General features: G+C 38.6%; 1 pseudogene; it reads left to right on the top strand.

Moving 5' to 3' along the window:
* Positions 1 to 556: 556 nt before the first annotated feature.
* On the top strand, positions 557 to 844 carry LOC129562110 (EKC/KEOPS complex subunit GON7 pseudogene; annotated as a pseudogene).
* The last annotated feature ends 13,057 nt before the right edge of the window (positions 845 to 13,901 follow it).

The raw sequence follows: 13,901 nt of genomic DNA on the forward strand, positions 1-13,901 counted from the left end.
GATAATTCTGCTGGATTCATGATCCCTCTCTTGCCAGTATCTCTGCCACTTATACTAATCACTGCACAGCATCAACAGGCACATCCCAGAAGTTCTAAGGACAGCCTGGGGATGAGTACAGGGAAATGGGTCAGTGTCTAGTGATGTATAGAGGTTTCTCTTAGCACACAACAAATATTTTCATACCTATCCCTCTTACTACAAAACAAATGTATCTCCAAATGAGAGTACTAAAGCCTGTTTGGTACATGTTATTATCTTTTTCATCTCCAAATCTCAGCATTTTATTATTTTCATATGTTTCATGGGCCTTTCTCTACTATTGCATTATATCCTTCATTAATTAAATGTATATTTCACACTCTTGTAAGAATGAAGTGATTACAAAGATTGGAATTTGTATCACCATCTAAAGTCATACTAAAGATATTTGATTATTACAGCAGGTGATATTTCCTTTAATTTTGGGGAAGGAGGCAGTAACAGAGACATGTTATTCTCTAAACTTAAGAATAACCTATTGACTGTGGCATGCTCCTGAAGCTTAGCGGTCACCATGGAACTGTTACAGGGCGAGTACATCAGTCTGGAAGTGCAGTGACAGCAGCTACAGGTGCCTTGTGAGGCACCTTTCCAGAGCTTGTTATCGGGTGTGGCTCAGATGAGGGAGCTGGTGACTGAGCTCTTCTGCTCTCAGGTACAGCAGGAAGCACAGGACTGGGTAACGGTGGCTCCCGATGAGGTCTTCAACGGTGATGAAGATGATTCAGAAGATGAAAATAACACAAATAACAGAACTAACTCAGATGGACCATCTGCAAAATGGCAAAATACACCATCTTAACTAGCTTTTATGAAATTTAAAAGACTGCTACCATATCTTATTTACCACACACTGACATTTAAAGAAGACTTGTACTCTAATTTGGAAAGCATTTTTTTTTTCAGCCCGGGACAGTTTTGTTAAAGAGGAAACTTTTCTTCTGTTTCCATCAAAAAAAGACATAAATGCTTAGAAATGAATCGCTTTTCTTGGGTGAGAAGTCAGTTTCAGATCAAGGAAATAAAATAGACATTTAATAATGTATAATATCCTGTAAGCTGGCAACTGAATTCTTACTTTATACTTTTTAAATGCCTATTGGATTAAATTGTGTGGTGTCTACATCTTTTCGCCTCTGCTTCTGTTATTAAAAATATATGTCAAGGTTTATGGACAATAACATTTCAAGGAACTGACATAAGCAAGTGATGAAAATGAGGTGTTAAATTTAAAAATGTCAGGTACTTCCTTGGTGGTCAAGTGGCTAAGACTCTGCAATCCCAATACAGGGGGCCTAGGTTCCATCCCTGGATGGGGAACTAGATCCTGCATGCTTCAGCTAGAGTTTGCATGCCACAGCTAAAGCCTCAGTATGTGGAAATGAAGATCGAAGATTCTGCATATGTGCATCTAAAACGCAGTGCCGCCAAATAAATTGATTAGTTAATTAATTTAAATTTAAGAATGACAATTCCATGTAAGTAGAAGGAAAATGGGAATAATGAGGAATACTGAAGAGAAGGAGAGCCCTTGAGAGAGACCCAAGAAAACCTTGAATCCACACCGGAACTCAATATAAAGACTTATGGAGTTGATACCACTCAACAGATAGATGTTTAACTTGTACCTTAAGAGAGTCAAACTGGGGTGTGCTTTTATGCTGTCATATGCTAAAGCTGAAACTCCAATACTTTGGCCACCTCATGCGACGAGTTGATTCACTGGAAAAGAGTCTGATGCTGGGAAGGATTGGGGGCAGGAGGAGACGGGGACAACAGAGAATGAGATGGCTGGATGGCATCACCAGCTCGATGGACATGAGTTTGAGTGAACTCCGGGAGCTGGTGATGGCCAGGGAGGCCTGGCGTGCTGTGATTCGTGGGGTCGCAAAGAGTCGGACACGACTGAGCAACTGAACTGAACTGAACTGATGCTGTTTATGTTAAAATGGATATGAGTCTTTAGGTAAGCAACCTGTGCTGACTATAACTTAGATATTTCATGTCATTCTATAGTCAAACTGATTTTGCTTAACAGGAAACTATCAAATCCTTTAAATATATATATGTATATATTCCTAATACTTTGGCCACCTCATGCGACGAGTTGACTCACTGGAAAAGATTCTGATGCTGGGAAAGGTTGGGGGCAGGAGGAGAAGGGGACGACAGAGAATGAGATGGCTGGATGGCATCACCGACTCTGTGGACATGAGTTTGAGTGTACTCTGGGAGTTGGTGATGGACAGGGAGGCCTGGCGTGCTGTGATTCATGGGGTCGCGGAGAGTCGGACACGACTGAGCGACTGAACTGAACTGAACTGAACTGATATATTCCTAAAAAAACCTATTATGTTTTACTGCTTTAGTCTTTATATTATTTCTCAAAGTATTTCTTTCCTAATATATACATGAGTTGTTTATTGTTTAATATTGTTATTGCATATTGTCCTAACAAGACCTGGAAAGGAAGCATGCATACTCCATGCAATGTGCACTTTAATTCAAATTGACAAATATATCTGCTCAAATTAAAACAGTCAGCAGGATGTGCTTGACCATGGTGATGCAGTTTATAATTTCAGGGATTTTTAATCACGTCTATCCATGAATTAAATGTTGATATTCTGGCTCTATCATTCATGTTATTTATTTTTCAACAAAAGTACATGGACACAATTAGTATATACTCTGGGATGAGGGTTAATTTGGGCACTTTTTTTCTGTTTTCTTCTATAATACTCCTTTATATCTCAAGCAGTTATGCATCATCTATTGAATAAATATATTTAGAGACTATACAGGACATGTGTGAATTAATGAAAGAAGAAGGTCATTGTTACCCTGTCAGTTAATCTCAAGTATAGCATCCTTGTTTCCTAGCAGTGGCAAACGGCATTCCTGCTGTCTCACTCTCCTTATCTCCCTGTCCCTCTTTAGATTAGGGAAGCTTTTACCTAAAGTTTTGTCAGTTTAGGGGATTTAAGAACATTCTATGGTATGTGGAAGTCTCAGTTTCTTTCCTATATAAAGGAAAAAAAAATACTCCTTTTTTTTCAGATTTGCCCTGAGTCTAAAATGAGAGGATGCATATAATGAATACAGGATAGATAAATGTAATTCTCCTCCTTTCTCATTTTGTTGAACCTAGTAATTAACAGTCACAAGAGAATCCCTTAACTATAAATTTAATTTGAGATGCAATTACAAGGAGATGTTGGCCTCTGAAAGAGAAATTGATACTTGATGAAGGTGATTCTTACTGGAAAGAATAGAATCACATGGAAGATTAGAGACTTCAAAACCATGAGTGTAAAATCAGTACACAGGTCTCCATAGTTGCAGAGACTAATTGTATGGCATTTAGGGATTATAATGTCCCCAAAATTATACATTAAATATATGTTTTAGAAATGCTTTGGAACAAACTAATTACAGTTTTTAAAAGATAGAGAAAAAGGAAAGAGAATACTGCTTTGGGGTTGTAAATCTGACTAACAAACTATGGCGTTTGCAGCAGCATTGGCACAATTAAGGATACAATGACTTTCTCAAAAGTTACATTGTTTTTTAGAAGAGAAATCCATCAGTTTACATAATTCAGGGCTACAAATGTTAGTGTGAGTAAACTGAACTAATGTCTAATCTAGATACAGCTGAGACAAAGGAGTCATGATCAATTTCAGTGAAGTAGTCAGGTAGTGGGGCAGTATCTGGAATCATGATGTATTCCAATAGAAACCCTGGTATTTAAACCCATTATTATATTGTTAACATATAAGACAACTATAGAGAGTGGGAAGAAATTAGGATGGCAGAGAGATAATTCTGGAGAAAAAAAACACAAAGATTGATACAAGGATTTCAATTCAGTTCAGTTCCAGTCATGTCCGACTCTGCAACCCCATGGACTGCAGCACGCCAGGCTTCCCTGTCCATCACCAACTCCCGGATCTTACTCAAACTCATGTCCATTGAGTCGGTGATGCCATCCAACCATCTCATCCTCAGCTGTCCCCTTCTCCTCCTGCCTTCAATCTTCCCAGCGTCAGGGTCTTTCCAGTGAGTCAGTTCCACTCATTAGGTGGCCAAAGTATTGGAGCTTCAGCTTCAGCATCAGGCCTTCCAATGAATATTCAGGACTGATTTCCTTTAGTATTGACTGCTTGGATCTCCTTGCAGTCCAAGGGACTCTCAAGAGTCTTCAGCAACACCACAGTTCAAAAGCATCAATTATTCTACAAGGATTTGGCATATAGTAAAAAGCATTAAAATTCCTTTTATATTTCCTCACCTAAATACGTATACAAAAATAAATGTAGTACTAATACATATTCGAGACTCATCACGTGTATAAGTATATTTGAGGTGAATACAATAAACGCGATGAGTTGACTCACTGGAAAAGAGTCTGATGCTGGGAGGGATTGGGGGTGGGAGGAGACGGGGACGACAGAGAATGAGATGGCTGGATGGCATCACCGACTCGATGGACATGAGTTTGAGTGAACTCTGGGAGTTGGTGATGGACAGGGAGGCCTGGCATGCTGTGATTCATGGGGTCGCAGTCGGACACAACTGAGCGACTGAACTGAACTGAACTGAACAATAAAATCTATTTAGAAGTGGCAATCTTCCAAATCTGAAAAATGAATTTCTTTCCCAGCCCTTACTGAGGCAGATATTGGGGAGTACCCTTACTAGTGGCAAATTAGTGATATGTAACCCCTATCCTCTTGAGAGTCCCTTGAACTGCAAGGAGATCCAACCAGTCCATTCTAAAGGAGATCAGTCCTGGGTGTTCATTGCAGGGACTGATGCTGAAGCTGAAACTCCAATACTTTGGCCACCTCATGCGACGAGTTGACTCACTGGAAAAGAGCCTGATGCTGGGAGGGACTGGGGGTGGGAGGAGAGGGGGACGACAGAGAATGAGATGGCTGGATGGTATCACCGACTCGATGGACATGAGTTTGAGTGAATTCCGGGAGTTGGTGATGGACAGGGAGGCCTGGCGTGCTGTGATTCATGGGGTCGCAAAGTTCGGACACGACTGAGCGACTGAAATGAACTGAAGTGAACCCCTATCCACACATATAAATAAATGCAAATTTTGCCTTGAACTAACAGGCCAGGGATAGCCCTCCAAAAGGGCAGAGAATGAGGGTTTCTTCACTGATTCATTCTGAGCTGAACTTTAGTGTCCTCCATGTTCCACTAATGCAGAGATAGGGCTGAAGATTTTCTTTTCATTTAAAATAGCAGGCTGAGTTTGGGAAGAAAACTGCATAATTTGAGAAGAGGGGTGAGGAGATAAGGAAGGCAGCGTTTTATTCACTAAATAAGTGCTGCTTATTCAGCTGTAACAAGCCAGTGAAGTCGGAGGTTGCAAATGAGAGAGGAGAATCACTGGGGCCTCTATTAAATTCAGCTTCTGTTCTTGATTCAGTTTTATCACTTGCTAAACAAAGCTTGGATTTCAGAGATTCAGGGTTCACAAATTCAGACCAAGTTCTTTTTACTCAGTGAGCTGGGTCAGTTTTTAACCAGTCTAACTTAAAATTCATAAATATGACTTGCTTAATCTGTGATGTAGATTGAGAGTCACTCAGGATTTTAAATCTCCATTTATTTTCCGTTCCTCCAATGCTCCAGCATGAGAGAAATTCGACTCACACACACTTGGAAACTCTAGCTGATTTTGCCTCTGAGATATATTCAGTGTATTTTGGTTCCTCCATTCATCATTTCATACTACCCTTGATTGAAACTGCACTTGAACAGAACTCTCCCGAGTTACTCAGACCTGCGAAGCTTAAATCTAGTCACAGTTTATTGATGGAGACAGTAACACATAATGAAATGCCATTAATTCACACATGTAATATTGGTTTCTAATTTGAAGCATCACATGTAATTATCAGTAGATTAGTTACTCAGATTCATAGCCTGGTGACTATGGGGAAAATGTGCCTACTTTTACAACCTGAACTGTAAGAAATTAGAATGATGTCTATTTCTTATGAGGACAACTACAAAATCTTTGAAGCCTTCACATTGTTATAGATTTATGGCTCAATCCATAAAGAGAGCTCAGGAAAATCAGCTCTGCCACTTGTTATTTCCCTGCAGCTCTCATCCCAGTGTTTGCAAAGAGCTTCATCTTGGAAAAAAGCATTTTATTTCAGTGCAACAGTTAGAGGCCATTATCCTGCTTTATTCAGGAGTAAAGGGCATCAAAACATGGCAGCCATATTTCTGAAGCCCTGGCTTCTGGGAATATAAAGGAGTTCAACGTTTGATCAGCCTTTTAGGGAGCATGCTGGTTATTCAGGGCATGGACTCCTAACCTCTGATTCTGTGTTTGCTTAGTTAACGTGGAACGTTTGCACTCCTAGTGCAATCATGCTTCCACTTACGCCTGTTGTGCAAGGGTAGTTTCAGCAAGTGTTTTTGAATTCTGGAAACTATAGTCACAGGCATATTGAGGTTACAGCTGCATATTCAGAAAGACTGGCCTCTCTACAAGGGAGTATAAACGTTTGTGGAAAACATTGTGTCTCTTGGCTTCAAAGCACCCACAGCCAGTCAGTAGGGAAGTGTGAGGATGTCAGGTAAACATAATCAAGCCATTTGTGGAAAATGTGAGAGGAGAAGGAAGAAGGTAATGAACCATAGAGAGAGCCAGGCTGTTTCCCAGTCTATTTAGCTAGATTGTCTTTCTCTAATTGCTTTTCTCCCCGGAGGTTAAAAAAACAGGGTGCGGGAGGGAGAGAAAGAGAGAATTTCAATATTATAAATCTATGTTTTATTACTGTTGCTTTCAATTTTTTTCACAAAGAAACGTGTAAGGCATTATTGTGGAACCCAGTAGCAACTCCATAGTTACAGATTTGTCAGCAGTTCCATTATAGACCTTGTTCCTGAAGATTTCTGTTACAAAAGCAAAATACTTGCTTTCAGGTAAAATTGGCATAAGTATTCTCAAGCCAGGAGCATTTTGCTTTGCTCATTATTTTTAAAAAATCCACAACAACTGGTTTTTTGTAAGTTTTTTTTTCCTCTAAAGACTTTTATTTACCTCTTACATGAATGTTGTGAAAACTCTAATTCAAGGCCCAATTTATTAACTAGAATATAATTACAAAAGGTGGTAACTCAAAGTTTTCTTTCTATCATAATGAATCTAGTTGAATGTCAATCATCGATGAAAATGGGAAATAGGGATGATCTGGATAAATACAGTGCCCAATAAATTCCTAAATTTCATCAAAAGAAGTAGTCTGCTTCTTTCCTTTCCAGCAGCTCTCACTAAGAATCAATCAGACCAACAAATAAATTGAACTTATTATTGACCAGGAGACTTCTGTAGAAACTAATGTCTGTGGCCAGTGATTTTTATTTTGGCTGGCCCCAAATTAATTCTTTTCTCTCACTAACATTTTGCAGGTTATCACATTCAGTACTTACACCTGGTACACCTGTAAAGTTTTCTGATTTCCATGAGATGTTGTCTTCAGTCAGCTCTTGTACAGAAGTACAGGAGCATTCTCCAGCATCGTGAGTTTCATTTCCTCTTTCCCTTTCATAACTGATCTTAAGGTTTTTTTTGTCTTTTTGTTGGTCTGATATTCACATTGTCTGAATCAGAGCTAGAGTCTAAAGAACTGTCATCTTCTGAGACACTAGTATATATGTTGTTCGAACAATCAGAGAAAATAACTGCATAAGATTTACTGAAAAAGTCTTCACTCCAAATTTTGTGGTGCATGATTTTTGAAAATTTTATGTTTATAATATACACAAGGTTAGAACACAAACCTTATAGAGCAAAATGTGAATAATAACAGCAATCACAGTTTAATAATGAGCCCCCATTCCGTTTTAAGCTCTATCTTTTCATGGTGATGTTAATTGTATTACTCTCTAAAACCTATTGATAAATCTGCAGTCAATAATGTTTGGGTAACAAAAGACATATCAATATGTCTCAAGTCAATAATAACTAAAAATAATACTATCTCTAGCAACTTTCAGGAATTTACATGATCATGGAGGAAAATAGTCATTATAAGCAGTAAAAAAGAAATATATTTCCACAGTGATCTAAAATGAGGTCCAAGGTTCCTGGATAGACTTTGAGGAAACCCATGAATCTCTGACATTAACTCAACAGGTTTTGTGCATGTGCCTGCATGTGTATGAATATACCTGTGTAAGAACATACATATGTTCTCATTTTTTTCTGACAAAAATCAGACTGAGTCAATGATCTAGAAACTACATTAGTTTTTAGGCAGTATGAAACTATATTGTATAATAATATGTAGCTGTACATATTAATGTGTGCTTAGAAGTACATTAGTACTTCTTACTAGTTCAACTAGAAGTACCTAATACTTTTACTAAAACCTAGTTCATTGGAAGGACTGATGCTAAAGCTGAAACTGCAATACTTTGGCCACCTCATGCGATGAGTTGACTCACTGGAAAAGACTCTGATGCTGGGAAAGGTTGGGGGCGGGAGGAGAAGGGGACGACAGAGAATGAGATGGCTGGATGGCATCGCTGACTCTGTGGACATGAGTTTGAGTGAACTCCGGGAGTTGGTGATGGACAGGGAGGCCTGGCGTGCTGTGATTCATGGGGTCGCGGAGAGTCGGACACGACTGAGCGACTGAACTGAACTGAATATAATCTGAAATGTTCTTCTAAATATATAATTTTTAGCTATGTATTCATCATTTTATGCAATAAAGAAAATGATGAGGATAGGAACTTGTAACAGTATATTGGACAAAGCACCACTGAATATGAACCTTGAAGAAAAACATTTATAAAAATTGCAAAATGAACAGGAAAAATTGTGTAATAGGAAAAAAGAGATTTACTCTCTGATCTCAATGATATGACCTTGGGTTACATACAGATTTTCTAGTCCTCATTGTCCTCATGTGTAAAATGAGGCTGCTTATGGCTCTAGCAATATATTGACTTTTGATCAATGAGCATCAGTATTCATTTTTTTTCCCTATCCCATTATATGTTGAGAGAATTTCACTGAAAGGCTGATTTTAATCAAATTTGTTCTGAAATGTTTAGGTAAATTTTCAGTTATTTTGGTTGTAAAGTCTGATGAAGTTTGAGATTTGGCTCTTATTTGCTTTTCTTAGACATATATACATATTTAATTTTTATTTGACTGCTCTGGGACTTAGTTGCAGCACACAGGATCTAGTTCCCTGACTAGGGAACCAACTCTGGCTCTCTGAGTTGAGAGCAAGAGTCTTAACCACTGAACAGCCAGGGAAGTCCCTGCCTAATTTTGGTTTTGTTATTTCTTTCTTCCTCCAGGACCATAAAATAGCAGAAATAAGGAACTTTTCTTTTTTTTCCTCTACAAAGATTAGTGGTGACCTCTTACTGATTGTGAATATCAGAGAAAGTCAGAGATAACATGAGATACCTCAGAGGTGCCAGAATACATTGGAAAGTCACTAAAATGATATTGAATGACATTAGAATGAAAAAAAATTGCATGACTGGACAGAAACATTAAATATGGTTGTGTGACCTTGGACAAGTTACTTAACTATTCTATTGCTATTTATGTACCTATGAAATAAGGATATAAAGTTATGAGGATAAAACATTATAATTATGGAATAATTATAAAATTATTTAACTATTATATTGTCATTTTTTTTCTCATACACTTAAAGTGATACTGAAAGTCACTCAGTTGTGTCCGACTTTTGCGATCCCTCAGACTATACAGTCCATGGAATTCTCCAGGTTAAAATACTGCAGTGGGTAGCTGTTCCCTTCTCCAGGGGATCTTCCCAACCCAGGGATCAAACCCAGGTCTCCCACATACCAGGCAGATTCTTTACCAGCTGAGCCACCAGGGAAGCCCTTATCCTTGATTCTAAAAGTTGTATGAGTATTTCAGAGGAAAAATCAATTCACAGATGATTACTGGTAGCACTAAAAGGTGTGGAAAGCATAGCCTTTGTAAATACATACTGGAAGACAATAACAATTGCTCTGTTAGGAGCACCTTTGATTTAAGGGTAGTCTGCATATCCCTCTCCCCTAAATTTTTGTAGGCTGCTTCAACTGGCTATTAGTTAAGGCATACTTGCTTATGAAGTCATACTCAGATGTTTTACATGAATGCTACAAGACATGTAATATTATGATTAATATATTCTTTTTCTCTGCCCAAACATAATCTTTCCATTGACTTAAAATGCTCTTTGTATTCTGTACACTGAAATTTCAGTAATCCTTATTTCATAATTTTATTTCTGGCTAGGTCTGAATTTTAAGGAATTTTTCAACACAAGACTATTAGATCCATAATCTTAGCATTAGGAGTTATTTCAACTTCACTCTCAACACTCTGTTCAGTACTGTACTAAAGCTCTCAAAGTAAGAACCACAAAAATTGCATTAAAATTTCATCTAATGGTGATTTTGCTTCTCAAGGAGATTAGATGTTTAAGATTGCTTGTGATGTTATATTTATATATGCACTAGATCACTTGGCAGAAAATGCATATAATGGTCCAGGATTTTCATGGAGAATGGTACTTAATATATTTATCATCAGTCTACTATTTTTATTAGGAAATTCAGCATCATAACTTTTTTTTCTGTTTTTAAGTACAAAGAAAACATGACTCTTCCACAATAATTTTTTTACCTCATTTTTATCTCCTTTGTGAATTTTCTCTTCATCTCTTAAACTCTTTTTTCTAAAGGACATGTATAAAGGTAATAATATATATTTAATAATATAAAAAATATACTGAATATTATAATAAAATTTGTAAATATATTTATATATTTTATATATGTATATATACACATTTTTTATAGTTAATAAAATATGTAATTGCATTTATACATTCTACATATCTGTATATTATACACATTTTATATATTTAATAACATCTGTAAATATATATATATATATATATGTTTGCAAGTTGGCCTATATATAATATCTGTTGCTATGTAACAAATTGCCTCAAATACTAGCAGCTTGAAAGAACCAATTAACTCTCTCGCATGGTTTCTGAGGGTCAGAATTCTGGCAGCAGCTTAGTGATATAGTTCTAGTTCACATTTTCTAGTGAGGTCGCAATCAGGCTGTGAGCCCATGCTGCTTTTCTCTAAAGGCTTGACCAAATCTCAGCTCATTCACCTAGCTATTGAGAGGAGACTTTAGCTTCTTACCTCTTGGACTCTTCATACCATGAACTGCATGACTGGCTTTCACAGACACACTGACACAAGAGAGTGACCAGGATGGAAGACACTGTGCCTTCATACTCTAGTCTAGGAAGATGCATACTATTGCTTCTCCTGAATTGTATTGGTCATATAGACCAAATAATATGCAGGTGATACTCCGGGAGTTGGTGATGGACAGGGAGGCCTGGCGTGCTGTGATTCATGGGGTCACGGAGAGTCGAACACGACTGAGCGACTGAACTGAACTGAACTGAACTGATATACATAAAGGTGTATGTAGGCAGAGAATGATTCAAGGTAATCTTGAAAACTGGTTAATGGTTCAGTTCAGTTCAGTTCAGTCGCTCAGTCGTGTCCGACTCTCCGCGATCCCATGAATCACAGCACGCCAGGCCTCCCTGTCCATCACCAACACCCGGAGTTCACTCAAACTCATGTCCACAGAGTCGGTGATGCCACCCAGCCATCTCATTCTCTGTCGTCCCCTTCTCCTCCCGCCCCCAACCTTTCCCAGCATCAGAGTCTTTTCCAGTGAGTCAACTCGTCGCATGAGGTGGCCAAAGTATTGGAGTTTCAGCTTTAGCATCATCCTTCCAATGAATACCTAAGATCGATCTCCCTTAGAATGGACTGGTAGGATCTCCCTGTGGTACAAGGGACTCTCAAGAGTCTTCTCCAACACCACAGTTCAAAAGCATCAATTCTTCGGCGATCAGCTTTCTTCACAGTCCAACTCTCACATCCACACATGACCACGGGAAAAACCATAGCCTTGACTAGACGGACTTTGTTGGCAAAGTAATGTCTCTGCTTTTTAATATATTATCAAGGTTGGTCATAACTTTCCTTCCAAGGAGTAAGTGTCTTTTAATTTCATGGCTGCAATCAGCATCTGCAGTGATTTTGGAGCCCCCAAAAAATAAAGTCTGACACTGTTTCCACTGTTTTTCCATCTATTTCCCATGAAGTGATGGGACAAGATTCCATGATCTTTGTTTTCTGAATGTTCAGCTTCAAGCCAACCTTTTCACTCTCCTCTTTCACTTTCATCAAGAGGCGTTTGAGTTCCTCTTCACTTTCTGCCATAAGGGTGGTGTCATCTGCATATCTGAGGTTATTGATATTTCTCCCAGCAATCTTGATTCCAGCTTGTGCTTCTTCCAGCCCAGCATTCCTCATGATGTACTCTGCATATAAGTTAAATAAGCAAGGTGACAATATACAGCCTTGACGCACTCCTTTTCCTATTTGGAACCAGTTGGTTGTTCCATGTACAGTTCTGACTGTTGCTTCCTGACCTGCATACAGGTTTCTCAAAAGGCAGGTCAGGTGGTCTGGTATTCCCATCTCTTTCAGAATTTTTCCACAGTTTATTGTGATCCACACAGTCAAAGGCTTTGGCATAGTCAATGAAGCAGAAATAGATGTGTTTCTGGAACTCTCTTGCTTTCTCCATGATCCAGCGGATGTTGGCAATTTGATCTCTGGTGCCTCTGCCTTTTCTAAAACCTGCTTGAACATCTGGGAGTTCAAGGTTCACATATTGCTGAAGCCTGGCTTGGAGAATTTTGAGCATGACTTTGCTAGCGTGTGAGATGAGTGCAATTGTGCAGTAGTTTGAGCATTCTTTGGCATTCCCTTTCTTTGGGATTGGAAAGAAGACTGACCTTTTCCAGTCCTGTGGCCACTGCTAAGTTTTCCAAATTTGCTGGCATATTGAGTGCAGCACTTTCACAGCATCATCTTTCAAGACTTGAAATAGCTCAATTAGAATTCCATCACCTCCACTAGTTTTGTTCGTAGTGATGCTTTCTAAGGCCCACTTGACTTCACATTCCAAGATATCTGGAATGTTAGGTCCATGAATCAAAGTAAATTGGAAGTGGTCAAACAGGAGATGTCAAGAGTGAACATAGACATTCTAGGAATCAGTGAATTAAAATGGACTGGAATGGGTGAATTTAACTCAGATGACCATTATATCTACTACTGTGGGCAGGAATCCCTTAGAAGAAATGGAGTAGCCATCATGGTCAACAAAAGAGTCTGAAATGCAGTACTTGGTTGCAATCTTAAAAGCGACAGAATGATTTCTGTTCGTTTCCAAGGCAAACCATTCAATATTACAGTAATCCAGGCCTATGCCCCAACCTGTAACGCTGAAGAAGCCGAAGTTGAACGATTCTATGAAGACCTAAAAGACCTTTTAGAACTAACACCCAAAAAAGATGTCCTTTTCATTATAGGGGACTGGAATGCAAAAGTAGGAAGTCAAGAAACACCTGGAGTAACAGGCAAATTTGACCTTGGAGCATGGAATGAAGCAGGGCAAAGGCTAATAGAGTTTTGTCAAGAGAACGCACTGGTCATAGCAAACACCCTCTTCCAACAACACAAGTGAAGACTCTACACATGGACATCACCAGATGGTCAACACCGAAATCAGATTGATTATATTCTTTGCAACCAAAGATGGAGAAGTTCAATACAGTTAGCAAAAACAAGACCAGGAGCTGACTGTGGCTCATTCATGAACTCCTTATTGCCAAATTCAGACTTAAATTGAAGAAAGTAGGGAAAACCACTAGACCATTCAA

Source organism: Moschus berezovskii, chromosome 5, assembly GCF_049115385.1.
Source record: "Moschus berezovskii isolate FMDL1 chromosome 5, NW_MosBer_1.0, whole genome shotgun sequence".
In the NCBI taxonomy this organism is placed as follows: domain Eukaryota; kingdom Metazoa; phylum Chordata; class Mammalia; order Artiodactyla; family Moschidae; genus Moschus; species Moschus berezovskii.